General features: G+C 38.2%; 1 protein-coding gene across 10 annotated transcripts in view; it reads left to right on the top strand.

Annotated features, from left to right (window-relative positions):
- Window positions 1–23114, top strand: part of LOC107981434 — a 262240-nt gene that overhangs the window by 125862 nt on the left and 113264 nt on the right. The window lies entirely within an intron of this gene.

Below are 23114 nucleotides of genomic sequence, written 5' to 3'. Positions count from 1 at the left end.
AAATAGTTATTCAAACATGAGTGCATACATGAAACGTATTATAACTTTTTATCAATTATTGATTTGTAGTATATAGCGAGAAATACTAAAGAATAACCCCGCCGGGACAAGAAAACGCTCCAACCGGATTTGATGCTCTTATACCAATAGATTATTATAAATAACGTAAAACATTTATTGCTGTTTAGATTGTGCCACTAATATCTGGATCATAAATCGATTTTCCTCAGATCAATTGACTCAATTGAATTAAAAGTACACACCCATCATCGCGTGATTATCATAGGTTATTATTACGAAAACTATATTGAGAATAATAAAATTAAATTTATGAATAAACTTTCTATGTAGTTCTTAGATGTATGTAAATAGCATGGAGTCAATATTTCATGACTTGTGATATTTAAGCGACGCGCCAGTATTTTCTAACTCGCGGTGTTAAATTCACGAGTAGCGCCATCTGAGCGTCAGTAGTGTAACCATATATTTTCATGGCGTCAGTCAGCTCATCCACCTCGCGTCGTATTTCTCGTTGTTTGCAATTACTGTTTATTTATGAAGACTTTTCAATGCGCGTGCCCGTTCTGTATTATATCAGGCATTTGCGTCCACAAAGGTTTGTAGTGTGCAGTGCTTTGTTTTACTAATATCAACAAATGTTGAATCTGAGGGCTACACTGGGACTCCGCTCCTCCTCAAACCGTATTTCCTATTGTTTGCAATAAATACAGGGTCGATTGCCTGTGTAGAAAGTAATAATTAGTTTTCTCAATGTGGTGAATTTGCACCCACAAAGGATTTATTTGTTTAGTGCTTAATTTTTTTTTATAGCATAAAATACATTTTTGATATGGTAGAAACCTACGTTTCCGACGTTTTGGGTACGACATCCCCTTAACACTAGCCGTGTGTGGCTAACTTTATGGTCTGAACATGATGGGCTGAAGAATCCCAAACGGATTTGAACATTTTTCTTAAATCATACTCGTTTATTGTAAAAATAGCTGCTTTCTTGTCAATATATCGATTAGAAATCATAGTTAAGCATACAAATGTGATTATACGCCAAAAAATTCAGATACAATAATGTAAATATTTGTATTTATTGAATTGAAAATTCTAAAACCTAATATAGAAGTAAGTAGTTTCGCGGTCCGCGCAGGCTCAAATTCGCCTTCGTGGCGCTACCACGCCACTTGACTTTGACCAACTATAACTCAAAGCCAAGTGTATGAATCGCGCTGAATTTTTTTTTTGGGAATAAAGTATAACATGTAGAACATATATATACAGTTTGTGCAGAAATTAAAATTTCTATTTTCTATTGCACAGAAAACCATCCATATATATGTATAAGAACCACCGATATATATATATATATATATATATATATATATATATATATATATATATATATATATATATATATATATATACTAGTGGGGCTCCGCCCCCCTGCTCGCTTCGCTCGCCAACCCCCTATTGTAGTTTCTGTGTGATTTTATCTTCAAAATTTTATTTTCATGAACTGATAATTATGTTCTGGATGGTTGAAAATGATCGATCTTATTGTATAAGAAAACCTGTTACTGGAAGTAAAAGTATTGTTTAACATTGAACTTCTACTATTAATGGCATTTAAAATAGTTTTAGCTAGTTTTTGAAGTTTTCTGACGCTTGAAATTCATCATTTGAATTTATATATATATATTTTTTTAAAATTAAATTTAATTTTTTTTAATGTTCTTAATGTTTAAATCTTTGTGCCGCAAAAGGCATCTATAAAATGATAGACTTTTCGAGTTGCGCGCCATTGGGAGACGTGAGGTGATCCTGAAAATTAAATTATTTGGAAAACTGTCTCTTTATTCTGTCTCTCTAGTTCTGTCTGACTACTCATATTACCTGAAAATTCATCGAGGTCTTTGATCTCGCTTATCTTGTCCATTTTGTTGTTTATTCAATCAGTGAATCATCTATAATGATTATACTTTCTGATGGTTCTTTGAGTTCTTTGAACTCAATTATTCCCTAACTTATTTACACGTTATTAATAATTAACTTTAATCTTATAACTTAAATAAAATTAGAGATCTTCAATATCTGGTTCTCTTGGAACTGATACTTCTTACCTTAACCTAAACCTTAATTCTATTTAATATTATCCAATTTAAATCTATTTAATCATAATATGTTATAAATTTGTATTTAATTGGACTGTTAATGCGGCCTTATTTTACTACGCAATAGCGTTGTGAAAGTATGACGGTCTCAAGCCCGATAACGCAGAGAGCAGTCATGTTATTTGGTGGGGGGGGGCAGGCGGGGGGTGGTGGGGGGGGGGGGGCGATGGGGGGGCGGTGGGGGGTGGTGGGGTTGTTTTTGAGATTTTCGAAAATAACAGAAAAATGAAAGAATTTTACGTGTTTTGGTGGGGGGGCCAAGGTGGGGGGGTGGTGGAGGGGGGGGGGGGGTAGTGGGGGGGTGGTGGGGGGGAGTCTTGCCAAAATGACTATATAATATAGGAAGATATCGGTGGTTCTATGTGCAATAGAAAATAGAAATTTTAATTTCTGCCCAAACTGTATATATGTATATGTTCTACATGTTGTACCTTATTCTAAAAAAAAATTCAGCGCAGTCAAATTCAAGTGTATCATATATATATATATATATATATATATATGTGTCTGTTATTAGCCGGTTTTGGCGACTTTTTTGTATATACTTGATCGGTTTTGACGACTTTTTCCGTAAACGCATACTATAGACTTACATTTTGACGCTTTTAACGACTTGTGCTTAAAAGACATATACACATACCTAATCGATTTTAACGACAGCGTGTCGCGACATATACGACCAACGTGTACACATACATAATCCTTTTCAACGATCGCTTTTAACTATAAATGCTCAGCAGACGGATACACATACGTACTCGAAATTACAAACTAATATTCAATTGAATATCAAGTCTTAAGACTAATGCTCGACAGACGTATAAACACACACAACCGATTTTAAGAACCACTTTTTATGATAACTACTCTGCGAATGTATTAACATATATAATCAATATTAAAGACTGCATTTCTCTGGCTACTGCTCTGCAGATGTATTAACACACATAATCGATTTTGACTACCGCTTTTTTCCAAAATACTGCTCTGCAGATATATTAACATACATGATCGATTTTAACGACTGCTTTTCTTTTTTTGACAATTACTCGGCAAATGTATTGTAACGTACGCACACTAGCGCACACCCAATTCTTCTACGTAACAGTATTAACACACATAATCGATCCTAACTACCCCTAATTCTGACTATTGCTCTGTATATGTATTAACACACATAATTGATTTTGACAAACGCTTTTTTCGCTACTGCTCTGCAGATATATTAATACACATAATCGTTTTCAACAACCCTTACCTTTACTACTGCTCTGCAGATGTATTGACATACATAATCGATTTTAACGATCGTTTTTTTATGATAACTACTCTGCAAATGTATTAGCACATATAATCGATATTAACTACCCCTTTTTCTATCTAAAGCTCTGCAGATGTACTAACACATATAATCGATTTTAACTACTGCTATTTTATGCCAACTACTCTGCAAATGCTAATAAAGCACAAGATCGATTTTCACGACCGCTTTTTCTGACCACGGCTCTGCAGATGTATTAACACACATAATCGATTTACACGACCATTTTTTTTATGACTACTGCTCTGTAGATGCATTAACAAACATAATCGATTTTAAAGACCGACTTTCTGTAACAACTATTCTGCGAATGTATTAACACAGATATCCAATATTAAAGACTGCATTTCTCTGGCTACTGCTCTGCATATGTATTAATACACATAATCGATTTTGACTACAGCTTTTTTTCACAACTGCTCTGCAGATATATTGACATACATAATCGATATTTAAGACTGCATTATTCAGAGTACTGCTCTGAAGATGTATTAACCAACACGACCGATATTGAAGATTGCATTTATCAGACTATTGCGCTGCAGATGTATGTGTACACATAATCGACTTTAACGGCGGCTTTATACCGCGAATTCTCGGCAGATCAATCAACACGCAAGACCGATATTAGATACTGCGTTTTTATGAAAAATCCTCTGCAGATCTATTGAAACAAATAATGGATTTTAACTACTGCTCTTTCTGACAACGGCTCTAAACATTTTTTAAAAGAAGTAAACGATTCGAAAATCCGCTTTCATTTCAATACCAGTATTTCAGAAAGCTTATTAATACTATTATAAATATTGATAAATCCAATAAAACTTATCACAACTCAGAATAGACCTTGCATGAAAATACATTGTATAAATAAGGTCCCTAGCTACATTTCAGCGACATAACAAAAAAAATAATATTCAGTTCATGCTCGAAACGAATAAAATCAATTCTTATTCGTCATGCGAAGCTCGAATCGTTTACGTTACGATCAGAGAATTATAGCTCGACCGAAAACTAATTGGCTCCAGATACTACGTCTAACTAATATTAGAAATAAAAACATTTAATTTGATTTATCACCACTCAGAATAGGCCTTGCATAAAAATGCGTCATATATAAGGTCTGTAGCTACGCTCAAACTCAAAAGAAAACTCAAACTAGGTCCTGCATAAAAATGCATTATATGTCTAAGGTCTGTAGCTAAGTTTCAGCATCATGACTATAAAGATAATTTTTGTGGAAACGTTTACGCTCGAATTTAATAAAATCATGAACTTGTTAGTCAAGAAAAGCTCAAATCGTTTACCTTATGATCACTAACTAGTAATAATATTAATATATCTATTATATTTCCGATAACTCAGAATAGGCCGGGCATAAAAATGCATCATATGTATAAGGTCTGTAGCTAAGTTTCAGCGTCATAACTGTAAAGATAATTTTCGTAGGCACGTTTACGCTCGAATTTCATGAAATTATGAACTTGTTAGTCAAGAAAAGCTCAAATCGTTTACTTTATGATCACTAACTAGTAATAATATTAATATATCCATAATATTTCTAATAACTCAAAATAGGCTTTGCATGAAAATTCAATGTATGTATAAGGTCTGTAGCTACGTTTCAGCGTCAAGACTGTAAAGATAATTTTCGTGGGCACGTTTACGCTTGAATTTAATAAAATCATGAACTTGTTAGTCAAGAAAAGCTCGAATCATTTACCTTATGATCACTAACTAGTAATAATATTAATATATCTATTATATTTCCGATAACTCAGAATAGGCCGGGCATAAAAATGCATCATATGTATAAGGTCTGTAGCTAAGTTTCAGCGTCAAATCTGTAAAGATAATTTTCGTGTGCACGTTTACGCTATAAATTAATAAAATTATGAACCTGTTAGTCAAGGAAAGCTCGAATCGTTTAACTTACGATTACTAACTAGTAATAATATAAATACATACATCATATTTCTGATAACTCAAAATAGGCTTAGCATGAAAATACATTGTATGTATAATGTTGGTAGATATATTTTAGCGACTGGTCCGAAAGTTCATTTTGTCACGCTTGATCACAGGTAACATAACAAAAACAAAAACTCATTCATCGACTGCAAGACGATTCGCTCATATTACTACAACTAACGAATATTGGTTGTGATATATTTAATGTAATTTGTCAAGACTCAGAATAGGCCGTGCATAAAAATACATTGTATGTATAAGGTTGGTAGATATGTTTCAGAGACTACACCCACAAGGTTACTTTTCCGCTTGTTATCACAGGCAAAATGATGAAAATTGAAAATTAATTAGCACGTCGAAACCTAAATCGCTAAAATTACCACGACTAAGCAAATTTGGTAATGAAAAATTTCAAATGGATTTTGCATGACTCAGAATAGGCCTTGCATAAAAATGCATCATATGTGTAAGGTCTGTAGCTAAGTTTCAGCGTCATAACTGTAAAGATAATTTTCGTAGGCACGTTTACGCTCGAATTTCATGAAATTATGAACCTGTTAGTCAAGTAAAGCTCGAATCGTTTACCTTACGATTACTAACTAGTAATAATATAAATATATTTATTATATTTCCGATAACTCAGAATAGGCCGTGCACAAAAATACATTGTATGTATGAGGTTGGTAGATATGATTCAGAGACTAATCCCACAAGGTTACTTTTCCGCTTGTAATCACGGGCAAAATGATGAAAATTGAAAATTTATAAGTACGTCGAAACCTACATCGCTAAAATTACCACGACTATTCAAAATTAGAAATAAAAAAATTTTAATGGATTTTTCATAACTCAGAATAGGCAGGGCATAAAAATGCATCATATGTATAAGGTGTTTAGCTACGTTTCAGCATTATGACTATAAAGATAATTTTCGTGGAAACGTTTACGCTCGAATTTAATAAAATCAGGAACTTGTTAGTCAAGAAAAGCTCTAATCGTTTAATTTATGATCACGAACTAGTAATAATATTAATATATCCATTATATTTCTAATAACTCAAAATAGGCTTTGCATGAAAATACAATGTATGTATAAGGTCTGTAGCTACGTTTCAGCGTCAAGACTGTAAAGATAATTTTCGTAGGCACGTTTACGCTCGAATTTAATAAAATCATGAACTTGTTAGTCAAGAAAAGCTCGAATCATTTACCTTATGATCACTAACTAGTAATAATATTAATATATTTATTATATTTCCGATAACTCAGAATAGGTCGGGCATAAAAATGCATCATATTTATAAGGTCTATAACACTCGGTTAATACTGTCCTGCCGTGTTATAACCAGGGCCAGAAGGGCCCTGTTTATTGTAAATTACCGTCGGGCGTGCAGAAGGCACGGCTCGGCCGACTCAGATCATGCACGTGTTTTTACACGAGCCCGCTGAGGCGGCGTAGGTCGGGTCGTAGTAAATAACACACGAGAAGTTTAGATAAGGAAATGTATATTCAACTGTAACTATACACGTTGGTGCAAACGCCGCACACTTCGACGAACGATAAAGAGAGACGAGAGATATTACCCTGTCGACGTGAGAGAGTGAGAGTGCAGGTACTTACAACTCGGTAGTGGCAGTAGTACTTGACGCAACGGACGTGGTCCAGTCTCGGACGTGGAGATGTACAGTTCGGACGGGCGTCGCAGCAACTCGTCGGTAACGCACGGACGAATATCGTTCGCTCTCAAGATGCTCGCAGGACTCACAACAAATCCGCGTATACAGTAGCGCGAGCTACTTGTCTGGATAGCGCAGCGAGACTAACTCTAGTCGCGGTTCTCCCGGCCGTCGGCACATCGTTGTCATATCTCGCCAACGCTGTGCGGCCAGGCGGCAACCGCGCTACCTATGCTCTCACTCTCTCTGTCTCTATCTTGCCTCGTTTCTCGTTCTCGCTCGTTTCGGCGCTGGTTGGCAGCTTGCTGAAACAATAATCTTATTACATTTAGTACATAATTAGCCGTTAGACATTTGACGTGCACTTGGCCGTCACAACACCCTCCCCCAGACGCTGTGTACCCTGCCAGGTGTACCAGCTCGCACTCAGTCACGTCTAACTGGGTAATAAGAACTTGTAATATATATCAATTTTTACAAGGAAAACTTGACTTTTTATTCTCATCATTAACTAGATAATACATATAATGAAAGAAGTAAATAAACAAAAATAGTTCATTTTTAGTCTCTCGCCTCTCTTTTTACATACGGCCGTTGGCCAGTACAGCAATCTTTTGCCTCTAAAAAAAACATTAAGAGAGAAAGAAGAGAAGTAAGACAAAACAAAATGCTTCATTGCACGGGATTGAGGTAAGGTACAGGAGGAAATGAAGTGGTTCGGCCGTTAGCCTGAGCTTCTTCTTCTACTTCTTCTTGTACTTGTCGCCGTACGTTAAGTCCATTCCATGGACGTTGAAATTGGGGCACTCGTCCAATCGAGCAATACCTCGGTATCCGCAAATGGGGCATTGCGGTCCAGGTTCGGTGTAAGTCGGCAGCCTATTTTTCGCTCGACGCTTCAGTTCACGGTTAGGGTCGAACTCTTTGTTCAACTGTTCGTTGGTTAGAGTCGGCCGTTTCTTTACGGCTGTTGCTGCTGGAGCGGTCGTGGTTTTCGACGTCGTGTCGGGCTGATGGCTGGTCGAATCTGGCCTTACGGCTGTTGGAGCAGTCTTCGGGACAACCGGTGGCGCTGACAATGCTTGCGGCTTCGCTTTGCATTTGGCCTTTAGAAATGCCACGGTTTCTACTAGGGTTGTGTCTCCCTTAGGTAAATTCGGCCGGTGGCCATACTTTTCCTTAATTTCCGACCCAATAGCGATGGCTTCTTCCAGCGCAGCGATCAGCTCGGTTCTGAGCTGCGTCGCTCGGTTTCTCTCTTGCTGTCTTCTGACTAAATCCTGAGCGAACTGTGCGTCCTCTATCACCTGCAGTTCTTTCAGCAGAGCTTGCTTCCTCAGTTCGATCTCGCTCGGTGATTCCGGGATAGCAAAGATCGACCGGTTGAGCAGTTCGCTTCCCACCTCTACTCCGGATGGGACGTTGGCCGGTACTGTTGGCGCGTCGTCGATCGTGTGGATCATCGACTCTTCGACGATTGTTTGCACAATCTCCTCTGCAAACTCCCTGATGACGTCCATCTTGCGATCAGCCGTCTATGTGAGAAGAAGGGAATTATGAGTGGAGAACGGGACGGTATACAGAAGAATGAAGCTCCCTAATCGCGTGATTTTAATTATCAACCGTACCCGCCGCCTTTTGCGCTCGCGTTTGCCTAGGAGACAAACTATTCGGAACGTCACGCGGTTTATTTTTCGAACCTTTCGGTCTTCCGCGTTTCGCTTTGTCTACCTCGATGCTTACGGTGTTTGTCGGGTTTACAATCTTCGCCGGTAGTGTTTTGCGTTTTACAAGTAACCGCGTTTTCCTCGGCCTACCTCGCTTTTTCGGTCGCTCGCTACTTGCGTTAGATTCTTTCGCTTCTTCAGTTTCTTCATTGTTAACGGACGTAGTCTTGATGTCGTCTACTTCATCAGTAACTTCACAGCCGTCTGCTGCTTCGATAGGCTCACCGTCGTTTTCTTCTCTATTGTGATACTTTTTCAAATATTCGACAGCAGTCGGTCCATCAACCGTTCCATTTCGGTCAACTAGTTCGTAAATACCTGGGCTCAGTATACGGCTGATTTTGAAGGGGCCGATAAACGCTGGAGTTAATGTAGCTGACACTCCCTCCGCTGCTGATGACAGTACTCTATTCTTTTTCCAGACTTCGTCGCCTACTGAGTACTCCACGTTTCGGTGTCGGCTGTTGAAATATTTGGCCTGGCGCGCTTGCGCTTCTTGAGCGTTATCGTTAGCCGCTTCTTGGAGTTCTCTCAGCTTCTCCATCCTAGCCTTCCATTCAGATATAGCGATCTGATCTTCGTTGGCTATAGCTTCAATCTCCTCTTGTCGAAGCAGAGATTTGGGGTGGCTCGGCTGTCTACCAAAATTTAACATCGCCGGAGAAGTCTGGAGTGAGTCTTGTGTAGCCGTGTTCATACTGAATGCGAACTCTGCTATATGTTCGTCCCAGTTTTTATGATGACCCTCGATATATTCGCGGATCAGCGTTTTAATCGTGCGGTTCGCACGTTCTACGGTGTTAGGCTGAGGGTGATAAGGTGGTGCGTACGTATGGTGTACTCCCCGTTCCTCTAGGAATTTATCCATAGCCTTATTTCGGAACTCTGTTCCGTTGTCGGAAAAGAAGACTTTTGGCGTTCCGAACCGTAGAAAAACCCGTTCATTCAAGTTTTTAATGATGGTTTGAGCGTTGGCCTTTCGTATAGGTATGCATTCTACCCACCTGGTAAACATGTCTTGAAACACCAGTAAATATTCATATCCGTGAGTAGACTTTGGTAGCGGACCCATTACGTCACCAGCAACTGTTTCCCATGGACGCGAGAAGTTGCGGCTGCCCATCTGACCAGCTGGTTTTCTTTGTTCAACTTTGCATTGTTGACAGATCAAGCAGCTTCGGACGTAATTTGTCACATCTTTTTTCATCGATGGCCAATAGTATGACAGGGCGACTCTTTCTTGCAACGTGTCTCTTCTGCGTCGTCTCCTTCGTAAAGTCTCGACAGCGCATCGGGAACCACATTCATTGAGCCTTTGCGATGTTCGATCGTGTAATCATATTCCTGCAATTCAAGTGCCCATCTGGCTAAACGTCCAGTTGGATTTCATAAATTACTTAACCACTTGAGACTGCTATGATCGGTGATCACCAGAAAATAGTAACCTTCAACGTACGGACGGAATTTTCGTATCGCCCAGAGAACCGCTAAACATTCACGCTTGCTCGCTGAGTAATTCCGTTCCACCGGAGTCATAGTGCGACTCGCGAACGATAACACACGTTCTTCCCCTTCTATCACCTGCGTTAAAACAGCACCAAGGCCTGTGCCAGAAGCGTCGCATTGTAAACAGAAGGTTTTATTAAAGTCTGGTCGGTGGAGAACCGGAGCGGATGCTATCAGCATTTTAGTTTGCTCGAACGCGCGTTCTTGGTCCTCCCCCCAAACGTAGCTTGTTCCTTTCTTAAGCAGTCGATTTAAAGGTTCGACTATCGTTGCAAAATCATTGAGGAACTTCCTGTACCACGACGACATTCCCAAAAAACTGCGCAGTTGTTTTAATGTCTTCGGAGTCGGGTACTCTATAATCGGAGCGATTTTATCCGGATCCGGACGAAAACCGTCCCTGTTGACGAGCACGCCAAGATACCGCACTTCCGATTGACAAAAATGACTTTTCTCTCGATTTATAGTCAATCGTGCTTCGGCTAGCTTCGTCAGCACGATCTCTAAGACTTTTAAATGGTCTTCGAACGTTTCGGTACAGACGATAATATCGTCCAAATAGCTGTAACAGTGTGGTTCGAGATCGGGCGTAATCAAGGAATCGATCATACGCTGGAAGCAGGCAGGAGCACCAGCTAAGCCGAACGGGAGACGTTTCCATTGGAACAACCCCATTCCCGGGACCTTGAATGCTGTATACGGTCGACTTTCCTTTTTTATTTTTATCTGGTGGTAAGCGTTGCTCAAATCTATCGTCGATATGTAACGAGCACCTTGAAGCTTACTCAAGATAGTATCCATGAAAGGTAGGGGGTAAGCGCTTACTTTGGAAACTTTATTTAATTTGCGGAAGTCGATGCACAATCGACGCTTTCCACTGTTCCCCTTTTTCACCATCAGGACGGGACTAACCCAGTCGCTGAACGAAGGCTCGATGATATCTGCTGCTAGTAACTCTCTTACTTGAGAAAAGAGCATTTCTTCGAGTTTCTTCGAAACCGGATAGAATTTTTGCTTGATCGGACGACATGTCTCTACCTCTAGATCGAACTCCACCAAGTTCGTAAAGCCGAGCGGCCCATCATCTTTAGGAATTAACCGATCGAGTAATTCTTCTAACATCCGTTTCTGGCCTTCATGCAAATCCTGCAGGCCAATCGAAGCTAAGACCGGACGAGTGGTTCCGTCTGTTACCGCTTCACAGGCGTTTATGACCTCGGTTGAATTTTCAACCGTTAACGTTCGTTCACGAGGGTTAAGCCTAGCGTCGAACTGTAGAACGAAGTCCGCGTCTAAATTGCACCCTTCACGTAAGTCAGGTACTACTAGCGTAGTAAGCGTCCTGGTTTGTCCACCGATCGTGAAGGGAAAGTCGACTGTTCCAGTCACCATTGAGGTTTTGCCGTCCGCCATGCAGGCGACTATTCCGTCACATGGTTTTATTTCTGCGTTACATGCACTGGCTAGTTGTACGGACGTAGCCCCGATGCAAGTTTGAGTGGCTCCTGGGTCGTAAAGGGCCCTGACCCTGAATTCACCTACCTGCACCTGCAGCCACCAGCGCTGGTCGGATAAAACATCGTTACTACTGGTCGCTGCACAGTGTGCTATTGCAGTCGGATTTAGTTGTTCAGTCGACTGTGATGCCGAGATCCCTGAATTAACCTCGGGGTCAGTACGGATCTCGCTTACTGTTCCCCTTTGGCTTTTCCCGCACAATTGGGACACGTCTTCTTCGTAAAGCCCGGTGACTTACAAGTCCAGCAAGCTAGTTCTCTTTTTTCCTTGTTTGCTGAGTCACTCGAATTTCCAGACGGTTTATTGGCCTCCTTGGAGTCGGACTTATTTTTCACATCTGTCGGCACTGTGGACTTCGTCTGCTGATTTTCCCCAAAGGTTTTCTTCTTACCCTGGGTAGATCTATTGGACCCTTTTTGGTTCTGACGGCCGTAGTTATCCTTCTTTGCTATTGAAGGGTAATTGTTGTTGACCCAAGTCTTGAACCAGAGGGGTGGCTCCTTTGCGTACGTTGGACAGATAGCTGCTATCGCCGGCTGATTTTTATTCTTTGCCTTCTCCTGTGGATTATAAGCCGCTCCTGGTAGCATAGATTTCTCCGGAGTAGGGGGTGGCTTGTAACGTGATTTTGCTCTCGTCCGTTTCTCGGCACTCACAGCTTTACTCTTGAATTCGTTTAGAGTTTCGAATTCCATTCGACCAAAATCAATTTTAACTCTGGATTCATATTATGATATAAAATATCCAGCTGTTGTCGAACTGGTAGGGCATCCGGTATACGGTTGAATATCATGACCATGCTAACGTAGTAATCGTTTACGTCTTCGTGTGGTCCTTGCGTACGTGAACTCGCCTCCACAATTAGTTGTGAGCGCTCTTCGTCTGTCATGCCGTACGTTGCTCTGGCTTCCTCGCAGAAATCTTTCCACGTGTGCCATTTCGGACGTTCAACCCTAGCCCATTTCAATGCTCTTCCTGATAGTAAAGCGATGGTGTGTGATAACGCGTCTAACAATTCTTCTTCTGAAATCCTTGGACGAGCTTGTTTCCTGCAACCTTCCACTAATCTGATAAACTCTTCTACATCTTCTGTTGACGTGCCTCCGAATTTTACATTCCATTTCCGTATTTTGTCGTTAATATCGGCGGAATTTTCTCTCAACGTATTTTGGAGGTTAGAGTCATAATATCCAGACGTATTAGTCTGTAGGTTGCTTGGCCCTCGTTCTGAGACCAGGCGATTCGGACGTATTGGCTGGTCCCCCTCTCTCTAAACATTCCCACTCCTTTGCTGGGAATCACCAGTATTTTGTGGTTGGTTTATACTATGCTGATCGCACGTCTGGCAACACTGGCTTTGATGACATGTCAGTACTTGTGCCTGTTGTGCCATTCTGTTCTGTGAAAAGATATTCCTCTCGTAACTCGACTGTTGTGGCGTATACGGAGGCTGAATCGGCCGTAGTTGGACAGGCGTATGGTTGTGTGGTGTCGACTGTTGACTTAGCCTTCGCTGAGGTTGCTGGTATATGTTGCTATCTTCTAATTCTGAAGTTGAGAGATTCTTGTTCGTTGGTTCGAAATACCTGGTCGTGTACGTCTCATTAAAATCTACGTGTTTACTCTTGGTCCCTACTGATGGTGGTGCATCTTCTTTCGACCGTGTAAATTCTGATGTTCTTAAACGGGTACTACACGCTGGGGGCTCTCTCTGAGCGCTGTTAGCTATACGTAATTTCTTTATATATTCGCACGCCTCATCTTGTATTTTCTTATACTGTGCGATTTCGTCGTCTTTCTTTAATAGGTCGTCGACGACTCTCCTCGGTAAGTTGTATGTGCAGCCGTCGCTGGCTAAATACATCAGGGAATCGACGTTCGATGTTCTCTCTTGTTCATCCGCTAATTCTGGGGGATTCACGTCTATTCTTATTTGAACTGGACTTTCGAGGCTTTCCTCAACAACGTCATTTCCTACCGTGCTAGTATTATCGCACGGATTACCATCGAAAATTGTTGCTAACGGTTGTCGAACCTGTTCTCTATGTAGCGGTTGACCGAACCCTATTGTTACTGGTTCCAACCAGCTGAATTCGTTTTCGACGCCGCTTGGATTGCTGCAATCCGTAGGCTGATACGCCTGTTGCTCCTGGCTTTCAGCATCAGGATTGCTGATTGCATTTCTTTGGTGCAAAATTCTTAGGCTTATTTGATTCGCGTTCCGCTCTTCTTCTTCAAATATGCCGCTGACTTCTTGAGGGATATAGTTTGTTATGTACGACGCGCGTCGTGTCGCCCGCGACCTAAGTAACTCCTCCGAATTTAACAGGGTTATCTCGTTAGTCACCTGCTAGGCACCTAAACAATCGACGCATTCTGTCTTCATCAGCCCCCCCTATCCTGCAAACCTAAGAAATCTAACGCTTGACCTAACGTATTCGCGTCCATCGATCTTACGTGGTCTTTTATCGCTACATGCGATCTGCTTAAGTCTAGGTACGAGCCAGTTAAAGACATTGTGCTCGTTAAGTATTCTGACATTTAATAGAAGCAGAGCCGAGTCAAATTCAGCACAACCACAAAAACTCAGGATTCAACAATCCAAGTTACTCTCGAAGTGAATTTAATACCTAGTTGTCGACACTGGAACACACGTTTGCTTATTCGATTAATACGTGTGATTTAATTTTAATCACTTCATTAAATTTTTATAACGGTAACAATGATTTGTTTTTGAACCGCGATAAATTGCCTGACAGAGCAAGTAATCACGCACGTTTTGTGCTACAAGTTTTTAAAATCTGAGAAAGAGAAAAAAAACTTACTAATTTGTAAAAAAACACAATTCCACTTTAATAAATTATTTGTTAATTTAAATGTTACTAACTCCCTCTATCATGCAAAAAAAAATTTCTACGCGATTCGAAAAAGCAATTATACGCCGGAGCGGCTGTGTGTTGAATGTATATGTATTTTTATTCGTACGTTTCTGTACTCAACTATGCAGCTATTTTTTATTCACAAAACCAGGCTCAAGATCTCGCAAAATTTTTCTAAATTATTATCGCGATTTATGCCTTACATTCCTAATAACACAACAATTTGTTGAATTGCGAGATTACGGCTTAACAGTAGTCAAGTGTAAAAAATTGCATCAGAGTGCAAAAAGAATTCTCAAAAATCCATACAATAGTTTGAATTCCTATACTGACTATAGTTCATCCGTTTCACTCGCACTCAGCCAAAAATTCCCTGCCTAACGGGCGCCACTTTAAGCATTCGAGCTCTCGGTTCGCGGCGCGCGATGTAAACAATGTATACACTCGCTGTCGCTGGCCGCTCGGTCGTTGACCGGTTCGAATTTTGAAGGCTGATGCCTACCGCTACAAAGTTAAACTGCGCGTATTATTCGACGCTGTCTAATACTTCCTACCGTTGCGGTCAGATTTTTTTTTCCAGAGTCTCACATACGTCTACACTGTGTCGACACTGTAGCACGAGTAGCCGCTGTACAATTTTCGTATACTCGCTAGTTAAATCACTTGACCTTGACACACGTTTTGGGGCGCCATTTATAACACTCGGTTAATACTGTTCTGCCGTGTTATAACCAGGGCCAGAAGGGCCCTGTTTATTGTAAATTAACGTCGGGCGTGCAGAAAGCACGGCTCGGCCGACTCAGATCATGGACTTGTTTTTACACGAGCCCGCGGAGGCGGCGTAGGTCGGTTCGTAGGAAATAACACACGAGAAGTTTAGATAAGGAAATGTATATTCAACTGTAACTATACACGGTGGTGCAAACGCCGCACACTTCGACGAACGATAAAGAGAGACGAGAGATATTACCCTGTCGACGTGAGAGAGTGAGAGTGCAGGTACTTACAACTCGGTAGTGGCAGTAGTACTTGACGCAACGGACGTGGTCCAGTCTCGGACGTGGAGATGTACAGTTCGGACGGGCGTCGCAGCAGCTCGTCGGCAACGCATGGACGAATATCGTTCGCTCTCAAGATGCTCGCAGGACTCACAACAAATCAGGCGTATACAGTAGCGCGAGCTACTCGTGTGGATAGCGCAGCGAGACTAACTCTAGTCGCGGTTCTCCCGGCCGTCGGCACATCGTTGTCATATCTCGCCAACGCTGTGCGGCCAGGCGGTAACCGCGCTACCTATGCTCTCACTCTCTCTGTCTCTATCTTGCCTCGTTTCTCGTTCTCGCTCGTTTCGGCGCTCGTTGGCAGCTTGCTGAAACAATAATCTTATTACATTTAGTACATAATTAGCCGTTAGACATTTGACGTGCACTTGGCCGTCACAGGTCTGTAGCTAAGTTTCAGCGTCATAACTGTAAAGATAATTTTCGTAGGCACGTTTACGCTCGAATTTCATGAAATTATGAACTTGCTAGTCAAGAAAAGCTCAAATCATTTACTTTATGATCACTAACTAGTAATAATATTAATATATCCGTTATATTTCTAATAACTCAAAATAGGCTTTGCATGAAAATACAATGTATGTATAAGGTCTGTAGCTACGTAACAGCGTCAAGACTGTAAAGATAATTTTCATGGGCACGTTTACGCTTTGAATTAATAAAATCATGAACCTGTTAGTCAAGGAAAGCTCGAATCGTTCCCTTAAGATTACTAACTAGTAATAATATAAATATATACATTATATTTCTGATAACTCAAAATAGGCCTAGCATGAAAATACATTGTATGTATAATGTTGGTAGATATATTTTAGCGACAGGACCGAAAGTTCATTTTGTCACGCTTGATCACAGGTGAAATGACAAAAACAAATACTCATTCATCGACTGCAAGACGATTCGCTTATATTACCACACCCAACAAATATTGGTTGTAATATATTTAATGTAATTTGTCATAACTCCGAATAGGCCGTGCATAAAAATACATTGTATGTATGAGGTTGGTAGATATGTTTCAGCGTCAAAACTGTAAAGATAATTTTCGTTTGCACGTTTACGCTATAAATTAATGAAATTATGAACCTGTCGGTCAAGGAAAGCTCGAATCGTTTACCTTACGATTACTAAATAGTAATAATATAAATACATACATCATATTTCTGATAACTCAGAATAGGCCGGGCATAAAAATGCATCATATTTATAAGGTCTGTAGCTACGTTTCAGCATCAGGACTGTAAAGATAATTTTCGTGGGCAGGTTTACGCTTGAATTTAATGAAATCATGAACTTGTTAGTCAAGAAAAGCTCAAATCCTTTATCTTATGATCACTAACTAGTAATAATATTAATATATCTATTATATTTCCGATAACTCAGAATAGGCCGGGCATAAAAATGCATCTTATGTATAAGGTCTATAGCTACGTTTTAGCGTCAAACCTGTAAAGATAATTTTCGTGTGCACGTGTACTCTTTGAATTAATAAAATCATGAACTTGTTAGTCAAAAAAAGGTCGAATCGTTTACCTTATGATCACTAACTAGTAATAATATTAATATATTCATTATATTTCCGATAACTCGGAAAAGGCCGGGCATAAAAATGCATCATATTACAAGGTCTGTAGCTACGTTTCAGCATCAGGACTGTAAAGATAATTTTCGTGGGCAGGTTTACGCTTAAATTTAATGAAATCATGAACTTGTTAGTCAAGAAAAGCTCTAATCCTTTATCTTATGATCACTAACTAGTAATAATATTAATATATCCATTATATTTCTAATAACTCAGAATAGGCCGGGCATAAAAATGCATCATATGTATAAGGTCTGTAGCTACGTTTCAGCGTCAAAACTGTAAAGATAATTTTCGTTTGCACGTTTACGCTATAAATTAATGAAATTATGAACCTGTCGGTCAAGGAAAGCTCGAATCGTTTACCTTACGATTACTAAATAGTAATAATATAAATACATACATCATATTTCTGATAACTCAGAATAGGCCGGGCATAAAAATGCATCATATTTATAAGGTCTGTAGCTACGTTTCAGCATCAGGACTGTAAAGATAATTTTCGTGGGCAGGTTTACGCTTGAATTTAATGAAATCATGAACTTGTTAGTCAAGAAAAGCTCAAATCCTTTATCTTATGATCACTAACTAGTAATAATATTAATATATCTATTATATTTCCGATAACTCAGAATAGGCCGGGCATAAAAATGCATCTTATGTATAAGGTCTATAGCTACGTTTTAGCGTCAAACCTGTAAAGATAATTTCCGTGTGCACGTGTACTCTTTGAATTAATAAAATCATGAACTTGTTAGTCAAAAAAAGGTCGAATCGTTTACCTTATGATCACTAACTAGTAATAATATTAATATATTCATTATATTTCCGATAACTCGGAAAAGGCCGGGCATAAAAATGCATCATATTACAAGGTCTGTAGCTAAGTTTCAGCATCAGGACTGTAAAGATAATTTTCGTGGGCAGGTTTACGCTTAAATTTAATGAAATCATGAACTTGTTAGTCAAGAAAAGCTCTAATCCTTTATCTTATGATCACTGACTAGTAATAATATTAATATATCCATTATATTTCTAATAACTCAAAATAGGCTTTGCATGAAAATACAATGTATGTATAAGGTCTGTAGCTACGTTTCAGCGTCAAGAATGTAAAGATAATTTTCATGGGCACGTTTACGCTCGAATTTCATAAAATCATGAACTTGTAAGTCAAGAAAAGTTCGAATCGTTTACCTTATGATCACTAACTAGTAATAATATTAATCTATCTATTATATTTCCGATAACTCAGAATAGGCCGGCATAAAAATGCATCTTATGTATAAGGTCTGTAGCTACGTTTTAGCGTCAAACCTGTAAAGATAATTTTCGTGTGAACGTTTACGCTTTGAATTAATAAAATCATGAACCTGTTAGTCAAGGAAAGCTCGAATCGTTCCCTTAAGATTACTAACTAGTAATAATATAAATATATACATTATATTTCTGATAACTCAAAATAGACTTAGCATGAAAATACATTGTATGTATAATGTTGGTAGATATATTTTAGCGACAGGACCGAAAGTTCATTTTGTCACGCTTGATCACAGGTGAAATGACAAAAACAAATACTCATTCATCGACTGCAAGACGATTCGCTTATATTACCACACCCAACAAATATTGGTTGTAATATATTTAATGTAATTTGTCATAACTCCGAATAGGCCGTGCATAAAAATACATTGTATGTATGAGGTTGGTAGATATGTTTCAGAGAAACATCTCACAGGGTTACTTTTCCGCTTGTAATCACGGGCAAAATGATGAAAATCGATAATTTATTAGTACGTTGAAACCTGAATCGCTAAAATTACCATTACTAAGCAAATTTGATAATGAGAAAATTCAAATGGATTTTTCATGACTCAGAATAGGCCTTGCATAAAAATGCATCATATGTATAAGGTCTGTAGCTACGATTCAGCATCATGACTGTAAAGATAATTTGTGTAGAAACGTTTACGCTCGAATTTCATAAATTCATGAACTTGTAAGTCAAGAAAAGTTCGAATCGTTTACCTTATGATCACTAACTAGTAATAATATTAATATATCTATTATATTTCCGATAACTCAGAATAGGCCGGGCATAAAAATGCATCATATGTATAAGGTCTGTAGCTACGTTTCAGCGTCAAAACTGTAAAGATAATTTTCGTTTGCACGTTTACGCTATAAATTAATGAAATTATGAACCTGTCGGTCAAGGAAAGCTCGAATCGTTTACCTTACGATTACTAAATAGTAATAATATAAATACATACATCATATTTCTGATAACTCAGAATAGGCCGGGCATAAAAATGCATCATATTTATAAGGTCTGTAGCTACGTTTCAGCATCAGGACTGTAAAGATAATTTTCGTGGGCAGGTTTACGCTTGAATTTAATGAAATCATGAACTTGTTAGTCAAGAAAAGCTCAAATCCTTTATCTTATGATCACTAACTAGTAATAATATTAATATATCTATTATATTTCCGATAACTCAGAATAGGCCGGGCATAAAAATGCATCTTATGTATAAGGTCTATAGCTACGTTTTAGCGTCAAACCTGTAAAGATAATTTTCGTGTGCACGTGTACTCTTTGAATTAATAAAATCATGAACTTGTTAGTCAAAAAAAGGTCGAATCGTTTACCTTATGATCACTAACTAGTAATAATATTAATATATTCATTATATTTCCGATAACTCGGAAAAGGCCGGGCATAAAAATGCATCATATTACAAGGTCTGTAGCTACGTTTCAGCATCAGGACTGTAAAGATAATTTTCGTGGGCAGGTTTACGCTTAAATTTAATGAAATCATGAACTTGTTAGTCAAGAAAAGCTCTAATCCTTTATCTTATGATCACTAACTAGTAATAATATTAATATATCCATTATATTTCTAATAACTCAGAATAGGCCGGGCATAAAAATGCATCATATGTATAAGGTCTGTAGCTACGTTTCAGCGTCAAAACTGTAAAGATAATTTTCGTTTGCACGTTTACGCTATAAATTAATGAAATTATGAACCTGTCGGTCAAGGAAAGCTCGAATCGTTTACCTTACGATTACTAAATAGTAATAATATAAATACATACATCATATTTCTGATAACTCAGAATAGGCCGGGCATAAAAATGCATCATATTTATAAGGTCTGTAGCTACGTTTCAGCATCAGGACTGTAAAGATAATTTTCGTGGGCAGGTTTACGCTTGAATTTAATGAAATCATGAACTTGTTAGTCAAGAAAAGCTCAAATCCTTTATCTTATGATCACTAACTAGTAATAATATTAATATATCTATTATATTTCCGATAACTCAGAATAGGCCGGGCATAAAAATGCATCTTATGTATAAGGTCTATAGCTACGTTTTAGCGTCAAACCTGTAAAGATAATTTTCGTGTGCACGTGTACTCTTTGAATTAATAAAATCATGAACTTGTTAGTCAAAAAAAGGTCGAATCGTTTACCTTATGATCACTAACTAGTAATAATATTAATATATTCATTATATTTCCGATAACTCGGAAAAGGCCGGGCATAAAAATGCATCATATTACAAGGTCTGTAGCTACGTTTCAGCATCAGGACTGTAAAGATAATTTTGGTAGAAACGTTTACGCTTGAATTTCATAAAATCATGAAATTGTAAGTCAAGATAAGTTCGAATCGTTTACCTTATGATCACTAACTAGTAATAATATTAATATATTCATTATATTTCCGATAACTCGGAAAAGGCTGGGCATAAAAATGCATCATATGTTTAAGGTCTGTAGCTACGTTTCAGCGTCAAAACTGTAAAGATAATTTTCGTTTGCACGTTTACGCTATAAATTAATAAAATTATGAACCTGTCGGTCAAGGAAAGCTCGAATCGTTTACCTTACGATTACTAACTAGTAATAATATAAATACATACATCATATTTCTAATAACTCAAAATAGGCTTTGCATGAAAATACAATGTATGTATAAGGTCTGTAGCTACGTTTCAGCATCAGGACTGTAAAGATAATTTTCGTGGGCAGGTTTACGCTTAAATTTAATGAAATCATGAACTTGTTAGTCAAGAAAAGCTCTAATCCTTTATCTTATGATCACTAACTAGTAATAATATTAATATATCCATTATATTTCTAATAACTCAGAATAGGCCGGGCATAAAAATGCATCATATGTATAAGGTCTGTAGCTACGTTTCAGCGTCAAAACTGTAAAGATAATTTTCGTTTGCACGTTTACGCTATAAATTAATAAAATTATGAACCTGTCGGTCAAGGAAAGCTCGAATCGTTTACCTTACGATTACTAACTAGTAATAATATAAATATATACATCATATTTCTAATAACTCAAAATAGGCTTTGCATGAAAATACAATGTATGTATAAGGTCTGTAGCTACGATTCAGCGTCAAGAATGTAAAGATAATTTTCATGGGCACGTTTACGCTCGAATTTCATAAAATCATGAACTTGTAAGTCAAGAAAAGTTCGAATCGTTTACCTTATGATCACTAACTAGTAATAATATTAATCTATCTATTATATTTCCGATAACTCAGAATAGGCCGGCATAAAAATGCATCTTATGTATAAGGTCTGTAGCTACGTTTTAGCGTCAAACCTGTAAAGATAATTTTCGTGTGAACGTTTACGCTTTGAATTAATAAAATCATGAACCTGTTAGTCAAGGAAAGCTCGAATCGTTCCCTTAAGATTACTAACTAGTAATAATATAAATATATACATTATATTTCTGATAACTCAAAATAGACTTAGCATGAAAATACATTGTATGTATAATGTTGGTAGATATATTTTAGCGACAGGACCGAAAGTTCATTTTGTCACGCTTGATCACAGGTGAAATGACAAAAACAAATACTCATTCATCGACTGCAAGACGATTCGCTTATATTACCACACCCAACAAATATTGGTTGTAATATATTTAATGTAATTTGTCATAACTCCGAATAGGCCGTGCATAAAAATACATTGTATGTATGAGGTTGGTAGATATGTTTCAGAGAAACATCTCACAGGGTTACTTTTCCGCTTGTAATCACGGGCAAAATGATGAAAATCGATAATTTATTAGTACGTTGAAACCTGAATCGCTAAAATTACCATTACTAAGCAAATTTGATAATGAGAAAATTCAAATGGATTTTTCATGACTCAGAATAGGCCTTGCATAAAAATGCATCATATGTATAAGGTCTGTAGCTACGATTCAGCATCATGACTGTAAAGATAATTTGTGTAGAAACGTTTACGCTCGAATTTCATAAATTCATGAACTTGTAAGTCAAGAAAAGTTCGAATCGTTTACCTTATGATCACTAACTAGTAATAATATTAATATATCTATTATATTTCCGATAACTCAGAATAGGCCGGGCATAAAAATGCATCATATGTATAAGGTCTGTAGCTACGTTTCAGCGTCAAAACTGTAAAGATAATTTTCGTTTGCACGTTTACGCTATAAATTAATGAAATTATGAACCTGTCGGTCAAGGAAAGCTCGAATCGTTTACCTTACGATTACTAAATAGTAATAATATAAATACATACATCATATTTCTGATAACTCAGAATAGGCCGGGCATAAAAATGCATCATATTTATAAGGTCTGTAGCTACGTTTCAGCATCAGGACTGTAAA

Source organism: Nasonia vitripennis (genome assembly GCF_009193385.2).
Source record: "Nasonia vitripennis strain AsymCx chromosome 3 unlocalized genomic scaffold, Nvit_psr_1.1 chr3_random0005, whole genome shotgun sequence".
Taxonomy (NCBI): domain Eukaryota; kingdom Metazoa; phylum Arthropoda; class Insecta; order Hymenoptera; family Pteromalidae; genus Nasonia; species Nasonia vitripennis.
The sequence above is the reverse complement of the archived record's forward strand: the minus strand, read 5'-3'. Positions and strand labels throughout refer to the sequence as shown.